The 14,024-nt window shown below is 46.2% G+C and overlaps 1 long non-coding RNA gene across 1 annotated transcript in view; it reads right to left on the bottom strand.

Moving 5' to 3' along the window:
* The window catches only part of LOC146869774 (uncharacterized), a 228,315-nt gene that overhangs the window by 176,355 nt on the left and 37,936 nt on the right, over positions 1 to 14,024 (bottom strand). Inside the window, exon 3 of the long non-coding RNA XR_014966095.1 lies at positions 7,797 to 7,932. This is a non-coding gene — a long non-coding RNA (uncharacterized LOC146869774). The remainder of the gene's footprint in view (positions 1 to 7,796; positions 7,933 to 14,024) is intronic.

Genomic DNA, 14,024 nt, shown 5'->3' on the forward strand with positions numbered 1-14,024 from the left:
TTCTAGTACATTAGATCCCGTAGCTCAGGCTTTGCCTGCATGCCTGAAATCAGTGGCGGCGACAGCTTTAGCAATCAGACAAAGCGATGCCATAGTGTTAGGACATCCATTGACAGTTCAAGTACCACACGCAGTAGAGGTTCTCGTAAATAGAACGCAAACACAACACTTGACTATAGCGCGACTTACAGGGTACGAACTTACATTGTTTCAGCCACATATAGAAATCAGACGCTGTAACACATTGAATCCTGCCACACTTTTGCCAGTAACCGGAACAGACCCACTAGCTCATGACTGTATTGAAGTTATTACAATCACGACGAAACCCAGACAAGACTTAACCGATGTCCCATTGTTAGATCCAGACCTGACATTGTATGTAGATGGTTCATGTATGAGAACAAGTACAGGAGAGTTAGTGGCTGCTTACGCAGTCACCACAGATACTAAAGTCATTGAAACTAATCGTATAAATACTTTGTCAGCTCAAGCCGCAGAGCTCATCGCTCTGACACAAGCCTGTATTCAAGCCACAAATAAAAAAGTCAACATATACACTGATTCACGTTATGCATTCGGAGTTGTACATGACTTCGGCGTGCTGTGGCGAGAGAGAGGTTATTTAACTTCCCACGGTACCCACATTCAGCACGGACCCCTCATTCATGCCTTATTAGATGCAATACATCTACCCACTGCAATATCAATTATGAAATGTAAGGCTCATACGAAGGTTACTGATATCATTTCCCAAGGCAATGATCTAGCCGACAGAACAGCTAAACAGACTGCTCAAACTCAAACATCCGACATGACAAAGACAATAGTCCCGACACCGACACAGTGTATGACAGTTAAAGATCCTACTCTTGACGTAATTGACATACAGACACATGCTACACCAGACGAAATAAAGAAATGGACTGAATTAGGAGGGATCCAAACGGACCAAGGATGGATGATGAAGGAAAAGTCTGTGTGGTTCCTTCCTGATTCAATGGTCCAAGTTATAATTAACACTATACATAGTCCAGCACATCTAGGAGAAAAAGCTATGCTAGACAGCATTCAACACATTTGGTTCAATAAACATTTACGAGCAGCAGCCAAACAAAAGGTCCGTACCTGTATGATCTGTTGTCAGTTTAACCCAGGAAAAAGCGTTCCCGTAGAACAGGGTGGATTTCATCCTCCTGATCACCCTTTTGAAGTGCTCCAGATGGAATATATCCAGATGGAACGATGTCGAGGATTCAAATATGTTCTCGTAGTTGTCTGCGCTCTGTCCCGTTGGACGGAGGCATACCCGGTTTCAGATTACACTGCCCCGACTACTGCCAAACAGTTGGTTCGAGAATTCTTCCCACGATACGGTTTACCACGTGTTGTCTACTCAGATAACGGCCAGCCGTTCTCATCCGAATTAATGAAACATGTTTCACTTCTGTTAGGATATCAGTGGAAATTCCACTGTGTCCGACACCCCGAGGCAGCAGGTCTCGTAGAAAGACATAACCAGATACTGAAAATCAGATTGTCCAAAATATGCAGAGAGAAAGGTGTCGACTGGGTAGTAGCGTTACCAGTTGCACTCTTTTACATGAGAATGGTAGCACACTCTCGAACAGGGCTATCCCCGTATGAGGTGATCTTCGGCAGACCACCAAATATGTGGGGGACGCCTATACCACGCAAAATAACTGATGTTGACTGTAATATGCTGACAGATTACTTGGCTTCCTTGATGTCTGCACTACAATCTTGTCGTTCACAGGTAGCTGCAGCCTTTCCCGACAACACTGAGGTGAAACCCCATGACGTAGTTCCGGGTGATCTTGTATTGGTGAGAAATTTCGACCGAAAGACTCAGCTGGAGCCCAGGTGGAAGACACCCAAGTTGGTTCTGCTGACCACAAGGACAGCCGTGAAGATCGAGGGCCGCAAGGGCTGGATTCATTCAAGTCATATCAAGAAATTTCATGGACTATCCTCGGATATAGACATTGTGCCCTGCACTCCCTCACAGACTGATTCAAAACTTCCTTTGGTTGAAAAGACTGAAACCGAACTCTATAAAGTAACATTGAGGCCTAGAACGTCAGACAATTTGATTGTTTAAGTCCTCTCCAAGGTGAAGCGGTTGAATTTGTCTCTGACATGTATCCTCTAGACCTGAATCATGGACAGTCGCGAAAAATGTTGAAACGACAGGCGTATTGTAAATCACTGCGTAGCCACTGCATAGTGACATTATTAATCTTGTTTTTCTTGAGTCTTTTAATAATTACTGCAAGTATATTGTTGCACATATACTACCCTATTTCTAGACATGTTTACAATGTTACCGCAGAACATTCTTTTAGTGACTTACCTCCGCATGAATTGTCTTATAGACTTGCGCTGCGCAATAACACTTTCATTAGTATGTTACATCATTCCCATCAGACTAGTAATGCAACCAATTGTTGGGTGTGTGGTCGGCTCCCTCCCTATCAGAATTATGAAGGAGTCCTGCCATTCTTTCCACACCCATTTACACATAATGGCTCCTGTGGAGCATGGTTTAGTTTAATCAATTCCATAGACTCAGACACAGCAGTTTACCAAGATCAGTGGGTATGGGGAAACCTGAACCTAGTTTTACTCAAGGTCTGCTACCCTGACAAGGAGGGTCGCCCCAAAAGAACAGGAACTGATCTAGAAAATGAAGTATATGGATTAGGTAATTTTACACCTAATCTCATGATTCTAAATGTCGTATCCGAAGTTGAACTAGTCTTACCCACCATGTCAGTATTCCCAGCGAAGGGTGAATTGTGTGTAAGAAAGGTTGGTTCCATACATATGGGCCATAGTAAATGCACTACTATAGTAGAATTCAGTGATCAAGGCAAATCTTCATTTAGAGCTTATCGCCACTCCTACTTTATATGTGGTCAGACAGCATATATGCGTCTACCTCTAGATTGGGATGGTACCTGCTACATTGCATTCCTTTTGCCACCTGTTTTCCTAGCTCCTCCTGATTATTACAGAAATATTCATTTGGTACACAACAGAGAACGGAGAGATCTCCCAATTGTCGATTACACTGAAACAGCATGGGAAAAATACACAGATTTCAATAAAGGCATCTTTCCCTATATAGGTACTGTTACTAATAGTAAACTGATACGTAGATTAACTAGAACCCTTGAAGCAGTAGTGAATGAGACTATTTCCGCCCTAGGCAATTTAACAGAAGAGCAGTCTGCTATGCGGATTGTTGTGCTTCAAAATCGTCTTGTCCTTGACGTCATCCTGGCTGATAGGGGCGGAGCTTGTAGGGTCATCGGATCAAGCTGCTGCGTATTCATACCAGAAAATTCGCCATCAGTATATAAAGCCATAACTCGCCTTCATAAGATTGTAAACCAGATACACCAGAACCCAGGCACTTGGACTTGGTCCAGTTGGTTTTGGAGTGTGATATCAGCCTGGGGATGGAGAGTTCTATCCTTCCTAGGTATTGGCCTTCTCATACTATTCAGTTGCTGTCTATGTCTACAATGTGGACCAGCGATCTGTGGTCTGTGTGCCACATCGTGTATTCCACCACCAAGATTCCATTCGTCACGGAAGAAGAAAGAAGAACAAATGATGTTATATGAACAGATCAATGGATTAATGAAGATTGATATCTCTTAACGGGCAAGTAGGGGACAAGGAGGGAATGTGGAAATATGGATTTTTCTGATCAGTTATGTCCCCTATCTTGGACCCCAACGGTTTCATGTATGAATCACAAGTACATGTATGTTCCCTCCAGCTCAGTTACTCCATTTTGCAGTCCAGGCAAGTAGGCCCTGATTCTGTCATCAAACTCTTCTTGCCTTCTGCCTCTGAAAGCTCCAGTCTGAGCCTGCATCTGTGACCATGAACTTTGTCTCATTCTCTGCGCGGCTCACGAAGCCTGACATCAGCCTATTCTCTGCCAAGAACTGTATTTCACCTTCGAATTATCTGCTTCCCCCTCAGCCGATGCATTCCTGCCTAATAGTTTAAGTAAACATTCTTCCAGCTACCGAGCAAAAGGCCCGGCTTCCCTGTCTTTATGCAAGTAATTCATAGTCCTGTTACTATGGAAGATTCCTATCCCCTCGCATTTAGTGTAGACACTTAGACGCTTGTACACGCACGCACAGTCAGTATAGAATAGATTCTGTCCGAGAGTCCTTCTTTTGTGGATAACATAGTTCTTTAAACATAGGATGTTAGATATGATTTGGGATTAGGTTGACTTGACCCCCCAGACTTCTTGTCTCCACATGTAGAGCTAAACGTCAAGTCCCCTTCACCCCCTAGTTACACGTCAATTACACGTCATGTTGCTGCGCGCGCATCTATGCCAAGTATTATCTTATAGATCCACCTATATGTGACATCATAACCAATTATGTTCCTTTTTACTCCTTATTACACCCATTTTTGGTTACGCAGATAAATCGTCATTTTCCTTATCAATTGTTACGCCTACTGCATTCGCTTCATTGTAATGTATGTACTATAAAAGTCATTTCATGTCAATAATGTATGTACTTCACTTCCTGAACCTCCGTGGTGATGGAACTTGGAGCAACCGATTATAATCGATCACTGGAATAAAGCCCATTCCGAACCTCTAATACCACGGATTCTGCCTCTCATTTTACTGAGCTATTTTATTATGTTTCTGTATCAAATTAAGTCCAGGTAAAGGAATTTTATTTACCACACTGCGCATCACGCACTTCAAGTTCCTGCAAAGATACTATTACACCCCTGCTAGATTGCACAGGTTTGGGCTACGGGAGGACGCTAGATGTGATAGATGCTGGACAGACTGTGCTGACATGCTGCACTTGGCTTGGAGCTGCCCGGCCCTTCAGGCATACCGGGAGCAGGTCTTTGAGGCGGTGGGGACAATTCTGGGGGTCTCGATCCCGCCAACTCCGCTGATGGGCATTTTGGGTTATACGGAGAAGCTCCCGGTGCCCCATAGGAGGTTAGCCTCGCTGTGCTTTCTTCTCGGCAAGTGGAGAGTCGCCTGCAGATGGGGAAGGGGACGAGCACCTAAATTTAAAGATTGGCTAGACACAATGATCCTTTGGCAGGACCAGCTTGCCCTTTACTCTGACCTCCTTCCGACTGGCTCCCGACCCCGGGACCTGTGGGGCCCTTTCAAGGCGTATCTATTGCTGAACCCTCTGCTGCCTGATGAGGCGACCCCCTCCTCCCTGACTGGATTGGAGACCGAGTAGCACGCGTGGATGGGGCGGACGATCTTTGCGCCCCTTGGGGATTGCTGTAGGCTGGGGCGGGTGGAGGCCCCTTTAGACATCCTGGGCTGGCGCGCCCGCCTGCTGCCCTTATGGCCACCTGGAGCCCGGCGGCCTGTGGCGGCTGGCGAGTCGGATGAGGAACATAGGAGACCGGCTGCGGTCTTAGTGTGTCAGGGAGACCGCTTATAGAGCGGATAATGATGTTGTGGAAATATTCATGGTAGTGATTTTGCATCTGGGACTAAGTTCTATTGGGCAAGAAGCTCCTTGGATCGTTTTGAGATTTCCATTCTTGGACTACTGCTCTTACCGTGAGATTAGTGTGGGCTGGGGTTGTTCGTTGCTGTTGTTTTTATGTTTTATTTTTTTTATTTTTTATTATTGACTAATAATATTTTTGTTCTAATAAAATGCAAAACCGATCTATACTGGTGTGCGGCTGGCCCTTTCGGGTTATTGGCATTTCGCTGTGTACCCCTTTCTCCCCCTGCTTTTATGCTACGCTGCCGGCCCGCAGTGGTTGTAGGCAACATGCTGTGTGCTGACTTTCTCTATTGAATAAAGGTTTTAAACAAAAAAAAAAAAAAAAGAACACACTTGCATATTAGTAGCAAGCTTTTTCTTATTGCTATTTTTTTTCTGATAATACGCCGCTAACTGGGCGATGTACTCCAGCAGTAGAAAGCGATAAAATAAAAAATGCGCTAAGGGCATTTTGCATTTGCTTGCTAATATGCCCCCAGTTTCTTTGCTAGGAGCACTCTCCATTGCTTTGTGTGTCCGTGCCCCGTTCCATACCCCTCTCACTATTCGTTCTGTTCAAAAGATGAGTCCCTGACCCAGAACGTGCGTTCGGCCTCTGTAAGTAAATGGCTCTTTTTGCATGATCACCCCCCAGATTTTTGTCTGAGGCTGCTGGTTTTTCAACTGTGAAAGTGCACTGAGGCTTGGCAACCAGACCTCTGTGCCAGTACCCTAAGCTGTATGAAAAGATATGGTTGATTGGCTATACTCAATTAGCATAGGTTAACTTACTTATAAGCCATAGTAATGGTGCCCAGGGCCTGTAAGTTAAACTGTCCCTCCAGGGCTGCAGCACTCATTGTGCCACCCTGCGAGTGACAGCGTAAAACGTGACCCCCAGCCTGCCACTGTTGCCTGGAAGAGCTTTTGACTGCGGACTCGACTTTGCCATTTCACCCATGACAAAGTCACCATATCCTCTTTGAATGTATGTAAGTTACCCTAAGTTCTGCCTGTCAGGCCCGCAAGCAGGATGCTGTAAATTAGTAAGTGTAACGTTATATGTCCTAACAGTAAATACACTAAATTGTTGTTTTACTCTGGAAAGGACGGTAGCTCCATTGGCGAGTACAGGGTTACATACTGACCACTCGTAGCTGTGCTGACTTCTGAATAGGGCTGCGGAGAATAATAATTCCTGGTATCAAAATATTCATTGCATTGAATACAACATGTTGTCCCAAGTTGAATTTAATGTAAATATTATGCCAAGGCAACTTTTAGAAATTTGCCACTCTGTAGCCCTTGCTTTCCAGTACCTGCGCAGTTGCTGGCCACCAGATGACTTTTTGCCCTCATGGAGAGTGGTGTAAATGAATTCCAGGCACAATCGAGCCTACAGTTGGAAAAGGTGTCACTTTTAACGGGCAGGAAGCCACACAGGGTGCGCGCCTTAAAGGCAAGCTTCAAAGGGTGCCACCTTTGAAGAACAAATGATGGACACACTTGAGAGGGGCTGCTCCTTTGTTCATGTAGACAGATTGGCATGAGGGGCAGAGAGGGGAAATCATTTGCCAAATCGATCTTTGCATGGGCAAGTAGCCCTCAGGTAGCCACACCTCTAGGGTGGGCTACCAAGCTATACAGGCAGAGGGGTCCTGACATCTTGATAGTGGACTGAATAGTGCACTCTGGGATATCTAGATGCCACACATTGCTGTAAGTTGTCACTCGCGATAAAGCATGTGGCTGTGCCCCAACCTCGGATCACTTCTGGCTTGGAGAAGTACCGAAGAAGGACTGTCCTGCTGACCTCTGGATCTAGCAAGAGAGGCTGCAACTACCGCTGGACTACCCCTGCTGCGGTAGTCCATAAACATACAAGCTATTGTTATAAATTGGGGTCATATTTCTTTCATGTTTTGTTACTTTCTAATGTCATGTTTGGTGCATCTAAATGCTTTACTCTTGTTCCTTTTTCTAAAGCCTGACTGCTCACAGCCATAGCTAGCAAGGTTTGAGCTCGAGGTCTCACAAACGAGCCTGACTGGACTCAAGTAGTTTTTGTGAGTGTATTACATGGTGAGGTCACACAACTACACATATAACACACCACAATCCTCACAACCTCAAATACTCCTTCATAATTTTCAAACAAGTCATTCTCTCCCAGATGGATTAACATGTCCAGACACACACAAGGTGTCACCAATTCTGACCGCCACAGTAACAACTGGTTCCAGCTCTTACCTCCCCATTTCAGGATATTCAAAGCGAAAGCCAAGCCCCACACCATATGCCACTTCTTCACCTGCTTCTCCAACCAGCAAATAAAATAGTCAACTATTCAAATGGTAAATAACACTGTCCACGCACACAGCATAACCTGAAAAGAGAAAAGACAAATTAGATACATGAACCTGCGATCAAGCAGCATCAACATTCCGAATATAGCACCAACAACAGACTGACTTCCATCTCCCAAATCTCCAGATATCTTCTCCCCACATGCACACACAGTGCACTTCAAAGGCTGCTCCCACCCTTAAGGAGTAAGTACTGAAACCCTGAGAGTTCCTGTGCAAATGTTGAAGCCCTTATGCAGAGCTGCCAAAGGCTGGAAGGAAGTTAAATGTTGTCCATCCTGGTGGCAAAATATTGCCCCTTCCCCAATACCACTGTCGTCCACTTTTTTGATCTCCTCAGACAAATATGTAGCATCTGACCCTGCATCTGCACTTCAAATATCCTGCTAAAGAAACTGGCATTACCCAACAGCTTAAAAACTCTAAATGCCCCCAAAAACAGCCATACCATTCAGAAATTGAAGAAGAAAATTAAAACCAAACAAAAGACATATGTGCTTTAATTTAGCTAAAATCAAAACCAGAAGGTTCGCTGATATCGGTGCCCTACTTCGTGGTGACCTGTCCTACTCTTCAGTCCTTTCAAATTTGACTGCCGTGTTTGTCTACCGATAGCTCGTAACCCTAGGACATCTTGCCATAAAATGGAATGCCTTCTAGTTTCCCTGCTATATTCACAGCAGACAAAGCCTTTTCCATAACCTGCAATATAAAAGATCCCGCATCCTTGCCCCTTACCACCAAACTTTGTTCATCATAACCTCTCTGCCATGCCCCTCCTGCAATACATTCCTCCCAAGCCTGACGATAAGCTCTTGTTGAGAGGGCTGAAGACTGCTCAGTCTGCTGAATCATTCTTGGTCTCCTGGAGCCCAGATCTCTAATGGTACCTCCGTCTTCTGAGCACCCGCTGCCAGTGCGCGTCCAAGGAATCCATGCCACTGTGCACAAGACAAAGCACCTGCTGTATTATTGTTCATACCTGGCACGTCTTGCTCTGAATTCAATGTGAAACAACCCCATGAACCCCTGTAACAAATGCAGCAGTCTAATGTCTCTAACTTGTTCTCCATTAACAAGTTGTATCTACGTTGAAGGTCACGTTCTTGTTAGACAATTCTTGACCCCAAGGCAATATGGCGACCAGCAGCAGAGAAGCGATGCTTCGCCGCTGTTGTAGCCGAGTCTGAGGCCATCATCCAGAACACCACCTGCTGTCCCAGAACAAGCCACTTTGGAAAATATCTGGATTGCCCCCATATTTCAGGAACCATTAGGGCATACCATTGAAATGTTCTAGAACAATTAGCTCTGAGTATACAGAGAGTCACCCTTTTATGCCAAAAGGGACAGGGTGGGTTATGCCACAGCTAAAAGAAGCTCCCCTTCGTGCAACGTCCTATATCGACCGCCATTAATTCTGCCCTGGACTCAATTGAGATGCAGTAAGAAATGAATACAGTGACCAATTCTAGCACATAAAAACTATACAACACTGTCTCCTTGTTGTAAAAAAAGCAATCATTTATTTCTTTTCTCTGCGCACCTCAATTGAGTCCAGGGCGGAATTAACTGAGGTCGATATAGAACTGAGGTTGCACAAAGGGGGGCTTCTTTTGGTTGTGGATAGGAAAATGAGCCCCATTTCTAAATCCCCTGTAACTGCTAATGAAGTATGAAGTGGCAACGGTGCACCATATGAGGCAACAGGTAGCCGCCTGTAGTAAGGTTTTCCTGATCTCACTATGCTTACAAGTTTAGATGACCTCACAGCTTTTGCATCTTGGCTCCAATTTTTGCAGAAGTAGTATCTTCCAATAACCTTGTTCATTCTTTAACGTTTGCATCTTGAAGACGAGACACCACGGTCACCAAGTCAATTTCAGTCCCCAAAATACATTAGCGTGGTATTTCATCCTTCTGTCTTTTCCGGTGCTGTGGGGATGCCCGAAGCATCTGTCAACAACTGATACGTCCTAAGTTCTCTAGCACACTCGTCCAACTGGGCATGCCCCATGGACAGAAAATCGTCCAGATAAGAATTCACTCTGTAATGTCCTGTTCTCAAAGAAAAATACCTCTGTAAGAAGCAGCTGACACTCTCAAATAATTTACATGTACCGGACACCCAATGGGTAACCACATATCTACCAAAAACTGGTCTTAAAAAATAAAGATTCCTGGAAGCTCGAAATCCAATAGGTTCACACACAGGAATCGCAAGGCTGACTTTATGTCAAACTCACCTAAGTGTCCACTCTCACCACAACTCCTACTCCAGCCAAAAGCCATATCCAGTGAAAAAAATTGCATAGCCACGTCTTCCCTAATGATGAAATAATTCACCGACTGCTGTAAGGGCCATGACAAATGATAAGTCATTCGAATTTAGCCTGCCATCTTCTTATCGACCATGCCTACTGGAGAGACCATTAAATTCTTCATACGTCAAGTGTTAAACGAACCTGCCATTCTGCCCTCCCTTCCTTCTTTGAAAACATTTGTTTGGCTGATTTGAGGCTCTCAGCGAAACCTCCGACTCGGTGGCAGTAGTATTCGTGAGGTCAGCATTCTAGTGGTTAAGGATGTTGTGGCCAGTCCTGTTAAAATGGACGGATGGGGTCGGGCCAAGACGGTGGACGAGTGAGACGCCTTTCCCTGTCTCTTCAGCCTAAGCCATCTAATGCCACGACAGTTGCGGCAGATACGCACTGGGGCCTATTGCTCTTGCTACTTCTGGGGACCTGGGCCCTCCGCCTTAGTGGCTCCCAGGGTTCAACCCTGTTATACAAGAGCTGCCCGCCGTCGGTAAAAACTTGAGTACAGGACTCGAGGATGCCCACCGCCTGAACAACCATGCATGTGAAAGCCTTGTGGCTATCCTTTGGGCGCCATTTTTCCCCTTTCGCCTCTCCATCCACTGGCATGTGCTCAACGTGGCGACAAGGTGACTTATGAACACCTGTATATGCGCACTACCCTTCACTATTTAAGATGGAACTTGTCTCTCCTACGTCTGAACACAGACTTTAATGACCTACGCCCTCATCTACTGGCATCTCTAGCTCTCGAACTGCCACATGGAGTGGAATCCGAACTGCATGGCGAATCACATTGGACTTGGCGACCTTCCGCCCGCACCGTTTGTCTGCTCGGTCACCTGGGGCAGAGGGGTATGGAGTGGTGTAGTGGTGCATGATCGCATCATCCCCCGCCCCCTTAGGCCTTTGATTCCAGACACCTACTGGGTGTTTTACAGGCTTGGTTCTTTCCTGCCATAGTGTACGAGGGAACTACATGTGCCACGGATCTAGTGGGTGCCTTTTGGAGCCAGGTGCAATGGCAGCAGCCCGGGCCAAAGAAGACCACAACCTTAAAGATATGCTCTCCAGGCCGGCTGGTGACCTCCATCCCTTTTAAAGTGACCACCACCCAGCGTCTAATCCAAACAAGATGCATGACAATGCAATGGAGGAACCGGTGACCCACTCCTTTCTCAAATCCCTCTTCACGTCTCTTAGAGAGGACCTGCAGGCAGTCAAAAAGGACCGTTCCAATTATATCAGGGCGATTCGGAGAGACCTCGACTCCCTCAAGGACCACGTAGCCACTGTGGAGAAGCAGGGAATTGGCCAGTCAGAAGACGTAAAGGCCCTGCAGCAGGAAATTATTCTCTTTCGCGATCAACAGATTGATCTCCAGGCCCATGATGAGGATCTCCAGAATAGATCCCCTCGGAATAATATACGAATTAGAGGCATACCATTGAAAGCGGAAGGCGAGGATCTCATCTGATACGTCACAGATCTCTTTCGTGCCATGCTGGAAGCCCCCCCGGACCTGGAGATAAAAATTGATCGAGCAGATAGAGCTGGCCTACAGCGATCTGAATCAGCCCCTCCTGCAGACATTTTGTTCTGTATCCACGATTTCCAGGTGAAGGAAAATATCTTGCACAGGGCTCGGGAGAAGCATCCCATCACCTTCAGGGACCAATCACTAACACACTATCAGGACTTGACAGTGATTACCTTACAGAAAAGACAAGCTTTTAGACCGGCCACTTCTCATGTATGGAGAATGGGGGGCACCCATTCCGCCTCATCTTTCGCACGGAGGGAAAACATTCCCAACTGCGATCTCTGAAGGAAACGTGTCGAGTTCTGGACATAGACTTGGCTGCTAATGACTCACCATCAGGGACCCCCGTCCCGTTCAGCAAACCGCCGCTCTTGTTGGCGTGGGGTGGGGAAGTGGAGATTCCAACCCGGACCCTGCAACGATTGCCAAGAGACAACAGACAGTGTTGGAGTGGATTACTGCGGTGCTGGCTAAGACTTGACTCTCCATGACACGTCTGGGCATGTAACTATCACCAATTGCATTGATGGTTGCCTGAGTGGCGGGTCAGAGGGACGGGGAACTGTGGCTACTGTTTGGGACCCTCTACACTGGATATTTGGAACAATAGGTCCACTTTTTTTTGATTGAATACTTAGGTTCTCATTTTTATCTGTTATCTTGCTGTTTTTTTCTTAGTTTGGGGTTATTCTCCTGTCTACAGCAGTCACAACACGGTACATATATCGCACTAGTAAGGACCAAGGTATTCAATACATGCCTTTTCACTGGACACAAAATGATGTTTGATGTAGCTGCTCGGTTCATCTTAAAACATAATGAAGACAACTACCTTTATGGTCTTCACCCTTAATGTTAAAGGCCTTATTAGTCAAGTGCAAAGTGGTCTTATACTACCTGGAGAAATCAGGGACAGATATATACCTACTCCAAGAGACACATCTCCTTTCAAAGGACTGTCACAGATTTTGCTTATGCACCGCACCTTTCCACACCAGTTCTTCTCCGCATCCACTAAGACTGCAGGAGTGGCCATTCTGGTGGCCCACTCCTTTAAGGGGAAAGGGGGTTCCAAGGTGGCAGAAGCAAAGGGCCACTTCCTTACCTTTCAACTCCCCTTCAATAACTGGTCTTTCGTGGTTTGCAACCAAATGAGGGACAAGAGGCTTTTATACATTCTGCACTGTCTGAGGTGCTGTTCACACAGGAGAGGTGGGTCCTCGTGTGGGAGGGGGGAGGGATCTCAACTTAGTCTTGGATAATGATCTGAACAGGACGACACATAGACATGGCCAGACGGGGGCATTGTCGAGGAGGAGCATAGGTAGCATAAGGACATGAGGCTCCAGGATCTATGGAGAGTGTTTCACAAACATGCACGTGAATACTCATTTTCTCCTGCATAAAACCTACACTAGGTTAGATTACTTCCTAGGTACAAAAGACATATACACACTAACCTCGGAGTCCGAAATACTTCCAGCTGCATTGTCAGATCATGCAGCAATATCACTTACAATGACAATTCCCCCCAATGGACCGCCCTGCACGGACTTGGCAACTGAGGGACACATTGCTGCAGCTCCCCGAGGTGGTGAAACAGATCCCTCAAGCCATCCGTGATTATCTCACATTGAACGACACCCCTTAAGCAGTGGCGTAACGAAACTTGAGGGGGCCCCCCTGCAAAGTACATGGAGGGGGCCCCCATTCTCCGCGCTAGTCAAGAGCTCTTAGGCCAGCGACCTGCCATAAGCAGGGGCTCACCCCAGCCATAAAAAAAGGATTCTGGGTCCTCCATTGGTCACATCCGCCCTCTCATCAGGCGATTTACTTACATCAGTAAATACTGCTGGTGCGCCCTCCAGCAAAGTTTCATAACACTGCCTCCAGCCGGCCCACCAAACACATCTTCCTACTTGATGACCCACCTCCAGGCGAAGCCCGCTCAGTTAACCACCTCCAAACACAGACCACTGCCATCGTGCCTGCTACTAACTCATCCATTACACTCTACTCTCACCCCTACGAAACCCGCAATTATGCTTTTCCACCGCCTTTAAAACCACCCCTTAGATGTCACTGCGAACCAGTGATCGCCGCCCACTGCTCTCCTGTCTACCACCGACAGAAAGACTAATGGCCGCTCCCCATCTAACCACTGCCTACCAGTACAGAAAGAACCTTGCAGCTGCTGCCCTCCCCAATTCCACTGTGGTAGTTTAACACATGTTCAACGATCTCTGCAACT

This window comes from Triturus cristatus, chromosome 1_1, assembly GCF_964204655.1.
Source record: "Triturus cristatus chromosome 1_1, aTriCri1.1, whole genome shotgun sequence".
NCBI lineage: Eukaryota > Metazoa > Chordata > Amphibia > Caudata > Salamandridae > Triturus > Triturus cristatus.